The sequence below is a fragment of the Vulpes vulpes genome, chromosome 8 (assembly GCF_048418805.1).
Source record: "Vulpes vulpes isolate BD-2025 chromosome 8, VulVul3, whole genome shotgun sequence".
NCBI lineage: Eukaryota > Metazoa > Chordata > Mammalia > Carnivora > Canidae > Vulpes > Vulpes vulpes.
This window is the reverse complement of record NC_132787.1, coordinates 7,780,715-7,793,636: the sequence shown is the minus strand read 5'-3', so window position 1 is coordinate 7,793,636 and position 12,922 is coordinate 7,780,715. Positions and strand designations below refer to the sequence as shown.

Sequence of the window (12,922 nt, the reverse complement as noted above, 5' to 3'; positions counted from 1 at the left end):
ACTTGTAGGATGCCTTCTGGCTATGACACTTCATGATGCATATTTCAGCTTACTAATAATAAGAGATAGTTAGTGCTTATTTGGTATTAACTATGTGCCAGGCACATAATATTTCACACATTTTAACCCTTTTAATCCACAGGACAGATATATGGCAAAGGCACTTGAATTAACTCTATTTTATAGATGAAGGAATGGAGGCACAGAATGCTGGTAGCCTACTCCGGGGCATGTGGAGTGAATAGGTATGGTACAGCCAGAACAATCTGGCTCCCCAGCCCAGGCCAGACCAGCACACCACCCTGGCCCTCCAGGTCTTATCACTCCTTCAGTATGGCCTCAACTTACCTTTCCACGTCTTTCCTTCCCACTAGTAAAAACTGGAGAGCATTCACCCTTTTCTTTACAATGGTCATTCCCCAACCCCCTGTGTCTTCTCATGATCTTTTCTGTGACTAAAATGCCTGTCCCCATGCCCCAATCTCACGCCCATTTAGGGGAGAATGACCCTCCCAAAGATACCATCAAAGCAGAAGAAACCACCATTCACTAAGTTCCTACTATCTTTTGGGTACTGTACTAAGGAAATTCACGTAGAATATGTTTAGTCCTCACTCTGACTTTTCTGACATAGGATAATGAGAAGAGCTTTGAGTCGAGTTCCCTGCTCAGCCTGTAAAGGGCAGAGCAGCATCATGGGCACAAGGGTGCCCTCTCTTTTCCTGTCCCTCCCACAGAGCACTTTGTGTATCCCTCAGGACACTTTGCCATCCCTGCTAGTACAGGTATTTGGGTACTATCCCTACACCAAGACTTCTGATAGCAGAAATTGTGTCATGCTCCTTTTCCTCCTTGGGGTGCCCAGCCTGGTCCTTTGTACTGAAATAAATTAATGAATGTTTGTGTCGTTGAATGACATTGGATTAAAGATCAGGGAGGCAGTCTTCATGGGGATGACAGGCTCATGCATGCCAACCCCAACACTTCTTCCAAGTTCTGAAATAACGAGCTGTCAGTTTCCTTGAGTGGCTAAGCCTTTTGGGAAGGAAGAAGTGAGCTGAAACAAGCAAGTGCCTGCCTCAGTCCACCAGAAAGAGGAAGCTCTTGCTTTCAGACATGACGAATTCCCAAAATATGTGGTGTTAACTCCAATAGCGTGCATCTAGCACAACCTGAGACTACACAGGCATGTGCAAACCAGCTCGGGAACAAAGAGCCATCCTAACCCCAGAGGTGCCATAATACATGAAAACACCACAAAAGCAATTTTAAGTTGGATATTCCATGGTGTCTGCAAAAGAAAATAATTTGTTAATTTTCTTTTATCATATGCCATGTTTTTACTTAAGTGTGTCTAATTAGCCTGTGTTTGTTGTGTGCCAGCTGTGTAAGTAATTAGATAAGGAGCCCAAGGCACCATGTCTATTCCACCATAACTGGATCCTGATCTCCAAAAAATACTTTTCAATTCCTGTGGCCTTTTCCTCTCTCATTCTGAAGCAGAGGGCTGAGAGCCATAATGATAATGTTGCCATTCAGGGGCTGCAAAAGAGCTTCAAGCTGTCAGCCCTCTTTATCTTGTCCTGACTCCAGATGGCTGAAACCTGGAGTGACTCTAAAAGGCATAAACCTGATGCTACAATTGCGAATTAAGTATTGGAGGAAGAAAAGAAAGAGGTTAACTTCCATTTCATCCAATACATAAGAACACAGGGAAGTTAAGGCAGTGTGATGTGTAGAGGTTGGATTTGAGATCGATTAAAAAGGCTGTACAGGGGAGGGATCAGTTTCAAGGGGGGAGGAGGAATGGGTGCAGTGAGACCAAGAGAAAACTATTGCAATCATTTTTTAAAAGATAACAAGGACACCCTGGGAAAGTGTTGGAAGGAATGATGAGGGACTAACAAATCTGAGAAGTATTGGGGATGTATTGGGAAAGGATGGGTAATATATTGGTTGAGGGAGCAAAGATGATCCCCTTTCTGCTGGGTGGATAGTTTGTGATCACCTGAAATGCAGAATGTAGGAGCAGCAGGGGGTGTGAAGAGAAGATGATGTAGAGGTTGTAGCAGCTTAAGCCTGCTTGCTCCAGGGTTGTGGGTGAAGTAGGTAGCACTGCCACCGGCTAATACCGGAAGGAGTAGGAGTGTGTTGGGGCCTTGAGAATGGTGAAGGTTTACAGCGGTAACTGAATATAGGGAAGACGTTGACCAAAGTGGGGGAAAAAAAGAGCAAAGGGCAAAAGTAAGGACTCAGCAGAGCCTGGAGGACACAGACGGACAGAGTAGTATGTAGTATGAGTTTGTCTAGCAGCGTCGACTGCCCAGCTGTTGGAAGAGAAAGAGCAAAATGTGGCACCAGTGGACCAAGAAACGAGCTTCAAAAAGGTGACATTCTGAAAGACATACTCTGGTCTTGCATCCTCGGATTGCCGAAGTCTTGGATGAGTTAGGTGGTATCTGTTCAGGCCAGATACTGATCTCCAGAATTTTTGTTTTAAACAAATCGCGTGTGAAGAAATACACTTTGAATCATCAGTGTGAGAAAGATTCGAAGGAGCTGAGGAAGGAGGACAGGAGACCAACCAGGAAGCGGTCTGTGCAAACAAGAAGGTTCTGGTTTAAGACGTTATTAGTTGAGATATAACTCAGGGCCTTATAAAGCCAACAGAAAGGTGGATTTCTTTCTTCGAACAAAAGCTAGCCCCAAACCCCACAAGTAGTCTCTTTGTTTGCCCAATTGTTTGTCTGTATTAAAAGAGGAAGAAAATACAGGGGTGTTATTTTTGAGAGATGGTATGATTTGGCAGGTAAAAGCACAGGCTCTGTTAAATCAAGCCCCTGGGTTCAAATCCCAACTCTACATGGAAGACTTGTGTGGTCTTTGACAAGCTACTTAATCGTCATCTGCAAAGTGGCAATAAGGATCTCACTTCAGGTATACGGTTATTGTAAGAATTAAATAGGTTAATACATGTGAAGGGCTCAGAAAAACTGCCCCGTCCACATTAAGAACTCAATAAATGTTGGTCTTATTCTCATATCCACTTAACCCAAATGCCATCATCCCAGAGTCATCTTGTTCTTGATGTTAAAATTAGCGTAGCCAAAGATCCTATCTCCAGTGCCCCCGCTTCCCCATTTGTGTGCATTCCTATAGATTCCAGAAGCTCTTGCTCACTAAACTTTCACCTTTCTCCTCACCCCCTACGCCAGGTGCCTTATTTTCTACCTATTGGTCCAAAGGTAGAATACGGCCTCTTGTCCTGGATTCCCCTGGTGTATCTCCATTGCAAAGCAAGTTAGAAGAATTTTCTCTGAGGCTCTGAGGGTAGTAGAGTGGCAGCTTGTAGCACAGCACTGCGGCTTGCCATATGGACTATCACACACCTCTGCTTTCAAAAGTCCACTGGACATTCCCATCGCCAGGAATGTGTCCCTGCTCCCATGTCCGGTTCCTGGGCCCTTCCTCCCTTTCAGCTTCACCTTCTTCATGTCCCTTCCTTTTTAGTCTGGTCTCCTCATGTTCTCTTTCCTGTGCTGCCAGAGGAAGCCCATCTATTTTTCTTTATTGTTCACAGCAATTAGCTTTCCCTTTGGGTCACACTCCACCTTCCAGAACCACATCCTTTCAGGATGTTTTGTCAAATAAAAAAAAATGATATGTTCGCTGGGAAAGTGCTGCTGTTGGCTTTTGAAATAAATTTTTTCATTAAAAGTACTTATGTTCATAATAATTGCCTCCTACTATTATCAATGCCTAATCATATCAATGATTCACAAACTCCAGTAAAAAGTATCCTTCTATTCAATTTACTAATATTTTGTGGATATTTACTAATATTTTGTTCATGAGAGAGACTGATCTGTAGTTTTTTAAATATAATATTTGGGACAGTGTTTGTTGTCAAGATTCTGCTGGCCTCAGAAAATGAGTTGGGACGCATGCTCTTTTTCTCTTCTCTGGAAGAGTTTGTGTAAAAGTACTGTTATTTCTTCTTTAATGTTTGGATGAGTTTACAGGTGGGAGCATTGGATCTGGATTGTGTTTGTGTATGTGTGTGTGTGTTTGTGTGTGTGTGTGTGTGTGTGTGTGTATGTGAAGTCTTATTGATGGGAACTCAGATTGTTTTTATTTTCATGTTTCCCCACATGAAGAAAACTAGTTATAAACTCCATATGGCCCATAATTCCTATACAAATGTTAAGAACAAAATTTGTATGCTGAAAATCAACAAAGCTGTAAAAAACCATAATAATCAATAGTAACCATATTATTTCAGTGTGATGGATAGTTGTTTTCTTTGGCTAAGTTGCATTTTGAAATGTAGACGCAATGTTGTTTGGGTCTTCTGAGTTTGCTGTACCTAATGTCTCTTGTGCCAAGGGATGACTCAACCGTCTCATCCCTTTTCTTCATCTGAAGTATGAGAAACTTTTCTCATAAGGTGCACAGTGACATCATTTGGCCTTCATGTAGCTGAAATGCCTCATCTATGCATTAAATCCTCAACCGCTGGTTTTTACACTAGTCTTAATCATTAGAATAGTCCATTATATTACTTGGTGGCAGAAGGTTGTTTCAAGTTGTCAAATCAATCTCATTTATTAACTAATATGTGAAATCGAAATTGTGTGCTGTGGGAAAATCTTTTAATTGAAAACTATCATTCAAAAGAGAACTTGCACGTTTATAGCTGGTAATATAATTCAACTGGAGTGTAATTGAGAATAAGGGAAAGTCATTTCTGTTTTGATATTAGGACCCCTAAGGTCTGGCTGCTGATATACCATCAGGCAAACATGCTTCCGATGCCTTAAATGCGGACACTTGAAGTGACTCCTCTGGTCTACTACAAATGCAGTTAAAATTGCATGATGGTACTATGGATGGTAAAGTGGCTGCCCAGATGATTCCGGATATGTTGATGATACTCTTTAAAGATCATCATTAAAAAGAATACATAGACTTAAAGTGTTCCTGTAGGGAACATGTAGGCCATTGGAAATGTACTTACAGACCCCCATGAGTCTAGGGACCCTAGCTGAGAAACACTATTCCATATCAAGGAATCGAGTTTTAAAAATTCTGCTACTTCCGATGGCCTGTTCATCATCCAATTCTGTTTTTCTTTCTTTTTTTAAAAAAAATTTTAAAATATCTTTCCTGTGTGCACTCTGCTGTTCTTGTCCCAAAGCCAGCATTTCCTTGTAACAGGGCTCTTACTGCGGGGAGGAAAGATTTCAGGCTTTGCGTCTGCACAGGCAAAGTTTACACCAGGTGTTGAGCTAAGAGGACTTCGCTGTCCCCTAACAAGTACTGTGAAGAGAATGGCTGCCCACTCTGGCAGGATCGTATTCTCGCATGTGGTTGTTGTTATTTAGGTTATTTGTTTATCTTGTGACCTGCCCCTCTTGGGGCTAGACCAGAAGCTTCTGTTGTCCCAGCCCAGCAGAACCAGAGGATAAATACCTTAAATCCTTGGCTTTTAGGTGTCCAAAAAAAGTCTATCCATCCCATTGAAATTGCCAAGTCTGTTCATTAGCTCTTCAGCAGGGGTGGAGTCTTAGAGTTAGGGGAAAACTTCGAGCAGAAGTCGAGAGCAAGGTGATGGTGAGGATCTTTATTCATTTTGATTTATTGATTTTTAACTTTCTAAAATGTAAATTCAATTTGCCAACATATAGTATAACACCTAGTGCTCATCCCATCAAATGCCCTCCTTAGTGCCCTTCACCCAGTCACCGCATCCCCCCACTCTCCTCCCCTTCCGCAACTCTTTGTTTTTTCCCTAGAGTTGGGAGTCTCTCATGGTTGGTCTTCCATTCTGATTTTTACCCCACTCAGTTTCCCTCCTTTCCCTTATAGTCCCTTTCGCTAGAGGATCTTTAAGCAAGTGAGCTGTGCCCTGCTCCCCTGCCTTGTGGTTAGCTCCGACGTGGGGGAGGCGGTGGATCCTAGAACAATTCTCAAAATGTAAGAAGCCTTGAGTAGGGGGGACAGGTTCTCTGCTTCCTCTCTAGAACCCTGGGAAGTGTTCATTCAGCAGCAGCAGCAGCCCATGACCAGAGACTTAGAGACAGAAACACGGGGAGCAGGGCTGGAGGGGTCTGAGGCAGCCCCAGCAGGTTTCCTGCAACCCATTTTATAAGATAAAGGAATTGGAAGGAGAGCAGAACTTTTCCATAGCCCGAGAAAGCACAAAAAATAGCTGTGAGCAAAACTGACAGATCTGAGGTCGTTATAGCAGTTATATCAGTTGTAAGGTCAACCGACGTCAAAGGATGGTACGTCTAAAGAGTCACTAAGAATGTGACTGCTTGGAAGCTGCCAGCAAGGCGAGGTGGGACAATGGCCATGGTTATGACTGGACAGATGGCTGTGGACAGATGACTAAGGCCTCGCTTTCTCCCCTGGTGCCATGATGGTGCATGAACCCCACTTAGATGCTGTCTCAGGGAGAAGGAGGGGAGGGGACAATCCCCAGTGACAGAACCCAGGAGAACGACAATGATCTGGGATTCACTAATCATATTTTAAAAATTAGTTTTCAGTGTCTAAATTTGGCAAAACGTTCAAAAGAATCCTCAACTTAATTGATAAGTTCTGTCCTATAAACATATTTATCAAAGAAATATATCCTGAAGGCAGACAAAAGGATATTTTCTGAGAAAATAGCTGGGCTTCCATATTTGCACACTTCTGTCTAGAACTATTGAATTTAACAGTGGCCCCAGTTTAGGCACATTTGCTCAGAACTTAACGGGTACCTCAATGGAGAGAGATCTACTCAGGTAGACAAAATCTACAAGACAGGATTATTTAAAAACATCACCAATTTGAGACCTAGTAACCATAAAATGTAAATTTGAGAAAATTATGGGAATTAACTTAAAAAAACATATTTAAGAAGGTAAATCCTACAAAAGATAGCTAGACATGATGTTGAAGATAGGTAATGTTAAGAAACTTATTAAAGTTCGTGAATATGTAGAAAATTAATTATATATATTTTTACAAGGAAACAGTTTTTCATTTTATTTATGAAAAGCATAGATTTATAAAAGAGCAGAATAATACGTATAGAGTTTACTGAATTTTCATAAACCGGAATCAGCAATCAGATTAAGAAACAGAGCAGACCCAGGACCCCAGAAGCCCTCCTCCAGTGCCTGCCTACCCCTCTCAAGGCAACCACTAGCCTGGCTTCTAAAATAACCATGGATTAATTTTGTTTCTTGAATTCTATTGATGCCTTCTTTTGTGTCTGGCTTCTTATGCCCAGTATTCAATTTGTGAGGTTCCTCCGTGATTTTTGTCTATAGTGGTGATTGTTTATTCTCATTGCTATATTTTTCCATTCTACAAGTATGCCACAATTTTTTTTTTCACAATTTTTTAAAATCTATTCCTCCGTTGATGGACATTCGTGATATTTTCAGTTAGGGGCTTTTGGGAATAGTGCTGTAAATGATAGAAGTGTATTCTTGTATAATTCTTTTGATAAATATACGTATGCTTTTCCGTTGGGTACAGTCTTATGAGTGGAATTATTGGATCACATGGTGTACGTAGATTTAGCTTAAAAAGATGCTGCTAGACAGTGTGCCAAAGCAGTCGTGTCGATGTGCTTGCCCATCTGCAGGACCAGTTGTGGTGGCTGAGGGCATCCTAAATAACATTTGCATTTCTTCTTCTCCCGCTTCATTCTCAGTCTTCTTGGTCTATTTTTCCTCCTCCTCCTTCTTCTTCCCCTTACATACTCTAATACTATTATTTCACAGCTTGCCTTGTAGATTATACCATGCATTCCTGACTATTGCAGACTAATATAAATTGTCACTGTTACTACTTTTTGGATAATGCAAAACCCAGAGAACACTTTAACTTTATTTACCCTTTCTACCCTTTATGTTATTCTTGTATTCTAATTCTACATATATGCTAACTATATACATTACTATCAGTGTTTTGTAGAAATAACATTCACTTAGATTTGCTCCTCATACTCTTCATTCTTCATTTCTATGCTTCCATCTTGGATCATTTTTCTACTGCTTAAAAGTGCCTTAATCTAAAAAAAATAAAATAAAATAAAGTAAAATAAAATAAAATAAAATAAAATAAAATAAAATAAAAGTGCCTTAATCTTTCTCTTCATAAAGGATCTACTGGCAACAGAGTCTCCCCATCCCTGCTAAAAAATGTCTTTGTTTCACTTTCATTTTCTTTAGGTTGTGTGGCAGTCACTTATTATCAACACTTTGAAAATGTTATATCTTTGTCTTCTGGATTTTATTATTTCTATTGATAAGTCAGCTCTCAAAATTATGGTTTTTCTTTTGAAAGTAATGTCTCTTTTATCCTGGCTGCATTTACATTTTTTTGTTTGTTTCTTTTCAGTGATTTGATTTCTTGTGCCTAAGTGTGGTTTCTTTGTATTTATCCTGGATTCATAGAATTTTAAAATATGTGGTTTGATATCTTTGGTCAGTTTTAGAAAATTCTCAAATATTTCATCTGCCTCATTCTTTTTCTGGGGTCCGATTATATGTATGGTAGGCCCTTCTATCATTATATATATATAACAAATATATATTTGTTTATATATATAGTTTTGGGAGGTATATATATAATTTTGGGAGGTAATTATATATATATAATTGGAATATATATAGTGGAATACATATAATTAGAATTATATGTGTATTTCTGTTTGTTTAAATGTTTCTCTCTCTTTATGTTTTAGATGCTGTACTGCATCACTCATATTCCCCAGTTAGAATTGAGAGGCTTATTTTCCCAGCTGCTGGGTATGTTGGTGCTGACAACTCTCAAGTGTTGGTCCTTTCCAAAAATTTAATTCAACTGAAGCTAGCCACCTCCCTGAAGTTCATGACCTCTTCCTGGGAATGGCCTGCCTCAAATGACTGATCAATGCAGAGGTATAAAAGATGAGCCCTGTTGCTCCCCGCCCTTGGTAAAATTATAAAGGGCTATTTCAGCTTGAGTGTTTCCTGTGGTGTTGGCTGACTGTATTGAGACCTGATTTTTCCCCCTGCCCAATTCTATTCTCTTCACTTTCTTTAATTCCCTCCGGATATTAACTGAAGAGCTCTCCCCTCCTCCCCAAAAATTCCTGAATTCTATTCTCTAAGAGTCTGCTTCCTAAGGAATCTGACCTGCAATACTACCCTACAGTTAGTAATTTTTCCTCTTAATCTTTCTTGAGTTTACTAATCCCATCTAATGCTATGACTGGCTGTGGTTAAGGAATTCTTGAGTTTTTAAGTCATTCATAGTTCTATTTCCTTTTTTTTTTAATAATAGATTTCACTTATTTGAAGAAACTCTTCATCTTGTTAAAATTGAACTTGATAACCATAATATCTAGATCATCAGTGCATTTGTTTCTGGGGGTTTTTTTCTTGTTCCTTTCTACTAACATGCTTGCTAATTTTTTAAATTGAATGTTGGACAATATGAAAAACCATGAAGATTTGGGATGAGGTCTTTTTCCTCCCAAGACCATTTAATTTTCTTCTGGCAGAGAGGATAGGGTAGATTGCCTCTCTGCAGTTAAGCATAGATATGCCTTGAAGGTGGATTTCAGCATTTGTAGAAACCTGTTTATTTCTGGCTCACCCTTGCTCCTGTGTTCAGCTCTGTAGGAGTCCTACCTAGAAACATGAAGTTTGTAAGAGGTACCTCTTACTTCGATGGGTTCTGAATTCTGTTTTTTTCTTCTTCCAGCAGATAGAACTTCTGAAAGCTCTGCTTCTCTTCTCAGACTATCATCTGATACTTCCTTCTCAGTTCATGCTGCTATGTGAGACAAATGCTTCAAAGGAAAAAGCGTAGACCTACTGGGCTCACGTCAATGATGTTGTCTTCTCCGTGATATCTTGGTCTTCAAGTCTCTCCTCTTAGATAGTTCTGCAACATTTTCAAAAGAAATATTAAAGCTTTCAATTCCACTTTGCTTGTTTTCTTTTCAACAACCTGCTTGTTTTCATTTTTAATGTTTAGGTAATTTCTTTCAAATTTTGTTCTAATGTACCAAGGTATATTTTTTAAGGCAGAATTTCCTTTTTAAAGAGTTTTTGAATAGTACTCTTGTACATGTGTACCAATATAAGCCAACCTATTGATAGTGTGTATATATGCATTTATTTCCAGTGCCCATTTCCCTTCCCAAAACTGTCCTCCATTGGAAATACACCATTTTATACAAAGAATTTTAAATCTTGAGAGCAGAGGCTTAATTTAGTCACTTCAACAGAAAGTCCTAGCCTCTCATGTAATTTCCAGACCTAGCCTTATGGTAGGGAGGGTCAAGTAGAATCTCCTGGAGCTCTTTGTCCAGAGCAAATAGTATAAATGAGCCCATACTTCCTGCCATTGAACTCATCTATGTGACTATGAAACCCTAGATGTTGGAGAGTGACAGCAGAGTATCATAAACTTAATCAAATGGTAGCTTTAATTGCAATTCTATTCCTGGCCCCTGGATTGTGATTATTGATCTGGTTTTCAACCCTTTTCCATTACTTTATGCTTCTTCTACATTACACTGATTCATTTTCACATCTCAAAGTATAACCAGTAATTCACATTTTGAGATAATCAACCAAGCAAAGAATTAAATCATTTCTAGCTACTCTAGCTAATATATCATCAATTTTTTAAGTGCACTAATATCCTTACATTCAGCTGACATAATGATATCCCCACCCCTACCCCACCTTGGTCTGCTCTGGTACCATCAGAATCCATTTCCTTATTTTTTCTGCCAGCTTAGCTTTATTGTCATCACTACCCATATGTGGTAGGTTGAAAAAAGGGCTACAAATGACTTGCCCCATTCCATTAAAAAGTAGAATCTATTTCTCGACTTCTTGAAAATGAGCAGGCTTCTGACCAGCTTTAACCAATAGAACATGGAGAAAGCCATGTTGCTCAAGTCCTGAATTTAGGCTCCAAGAGGCTTTGTAGCTTCTGCTTTGACAGTGGGAGCCATTCCACTAGCTCATGAATGAACCCAAGCCAGCCCGTTGGTGAATTTGAGATTGTACAAATAGTCTGCCGCCATCCACTTAAGATCCCAGACATGTGAGTGAACTCAGACATGAATAACTGAACCTGACCCAGACCAGAAGGACCACCCAGGCTTTCTCAGCCCAAGTCGATAACTGGACTCATGAGCTAGATAAAACTGCTGTTGCTTTAAGCTGGTAAGTTTTGGGTTGGTATGTTATGTAGCAATATGGAAAATTAATTAGCAAAGTTTTGTTACTTTTTTGGCATGTGAGCATTCTCCTGGATTTGACTTTCTAATTGGTCTCCTGGGGGATGCTGGGTTATAATTAAAACTCTAAAGGCAATGAGAGGTGGTATAGGTGGAGCCTGAAGAGACTTCGAACAAGAACAGTGTCAGGCAGGCTGATTCTGCTCTCAAAGGATGATTACTAGAGTTTGGGGAATTCAGAATCCTTATTCCTCCCAAATGTTACCATCTTAATTCTCATGGTTCCACTCTTTCTCAGTCAGTGCTGTTTCACGTGAAATACATTGTTGACTTAATTCTTCAGCCCCCATGATGACACTCTGCATCTGATTTTTATCTATATATCCATTTTATCTGTTTTATTAATCAATATGTTTTATCTACTAGCTATGTCATTCTTAAGAGATTTTTTAAGGGTTACCTAAAAAATTTTTACTCTGATTTTTTTTTAGGGTAACCCTGAGAAACTCCCTGGTTCTCTATGTCTTTATCTAAACACTTAGGACACTAAGCCTGAAATTTTCTTTAAGTTCTGAAATGTAGTTAAAAGCCTTTACCACTCAGCACTCGTATTTCATATTGTGTTATGGAAGTAGCCCTCATATGCCAAAATCATTTCCTCAACAAGCACTTTCTCCATAAGGCTGAAAATGATAGTTTAAGTAGCTACTTTGCCACTGCTAGTTGTGAATTATAAGTATTCCATTATTTAAGGGCAAATGGATCTTCACTGTCTAGCCACCCATCCAATTCTGATAACCGGTCTCAGTCAGCCAAGGTACCTCAGTGTAAGCTCAGTGGTAGGTAGCAGAATCCATTCAAGCCAGTTTAAGGAGAGATTTAGTTAGGGAATTAGATGCTTGTAAAACTTTGAGAGGTGACACAGCAGTCTCTAGGCTGAGTTTCTAGGAATGACTCCCAAAATCGTACTGCAGAACTCGTTTACAAAGCGAGTGAGCTTGTGCCTCTGCCAGTCCTAGGAAGCTGGGGATGTAGGAAGCTCCTCCACAGTTGCTGGTTCTAGAAACCCTCCCACCCCTGATCTCTGCCATGATGTGGACCAGGTAAATGCATCTTCTGCTCCTTCTCTCTCAACACCCATAAAGCTAAGGATGGTCCAGAGAACAAGCTTCTTCTGTGTCTCACACAGAAATACCCGATGGCACTGTTTCCCAGAAGCAATAGAGTACAGCTTCTATTTTTCTACATAGACTAGAATTTGAATCTTCCAAATTCCATGCAGGTGTATCTGCTTAGCCTAAGCTATGTAACTGGCTGAACTATAAAGGAGTCTGGGAAATACAGTTTTTCACTTTTCATCCTCTATTTCCTGACTATGCAGAGCGGATCTGTTGTCTGATGACATCAACATCATCTGGAAGGGCAGAGAGATGAGTGGGCTTATCTGTTGACTGTGACACAAGGACTAAAATGCACATGATATGCTTTGTGCATTTGCTGGTAACATGGGTAATGCTCAATGAATGCTTTTTTTTTTTCTAAAGATTTTACTTATTTATTATAGAGAACATGGGCAGAGGAGGGGAAAGGCAGAGGGAGAGGGAGAAGCAGACTTCCCACTGAGCAGAGAGCCCAACATGGGGCTCCATCCCAGGACCCTGAGATCATGACCTG

General features: G+C 40.0%; 1 long non-coding RNA gene across 1 annotated transcript in view; it reads left to right on the top strand.

The window, feature by feature from the left end:
- Positions 1-9,920, top strand: part of LOC140599821 (uncharacterized) — a 68,959-nt gene extending 59,039 nt beyond the window's left edge. The window contains exons 4-5 of the long non-coding RNA XR_012002813.1: positions 8,750-8,945; positions 9,754-9,920. This is a non-coding gene — a long non-coding RNA (uncharacterized lncRNA). The remainder of the gene's footprint in view (positions 1-8,749; positions 8,946-9,753) is intronic.
- The last annotated feature ends 3,002 nt before the right edge of the window (positions 9,921-12,922 follow it).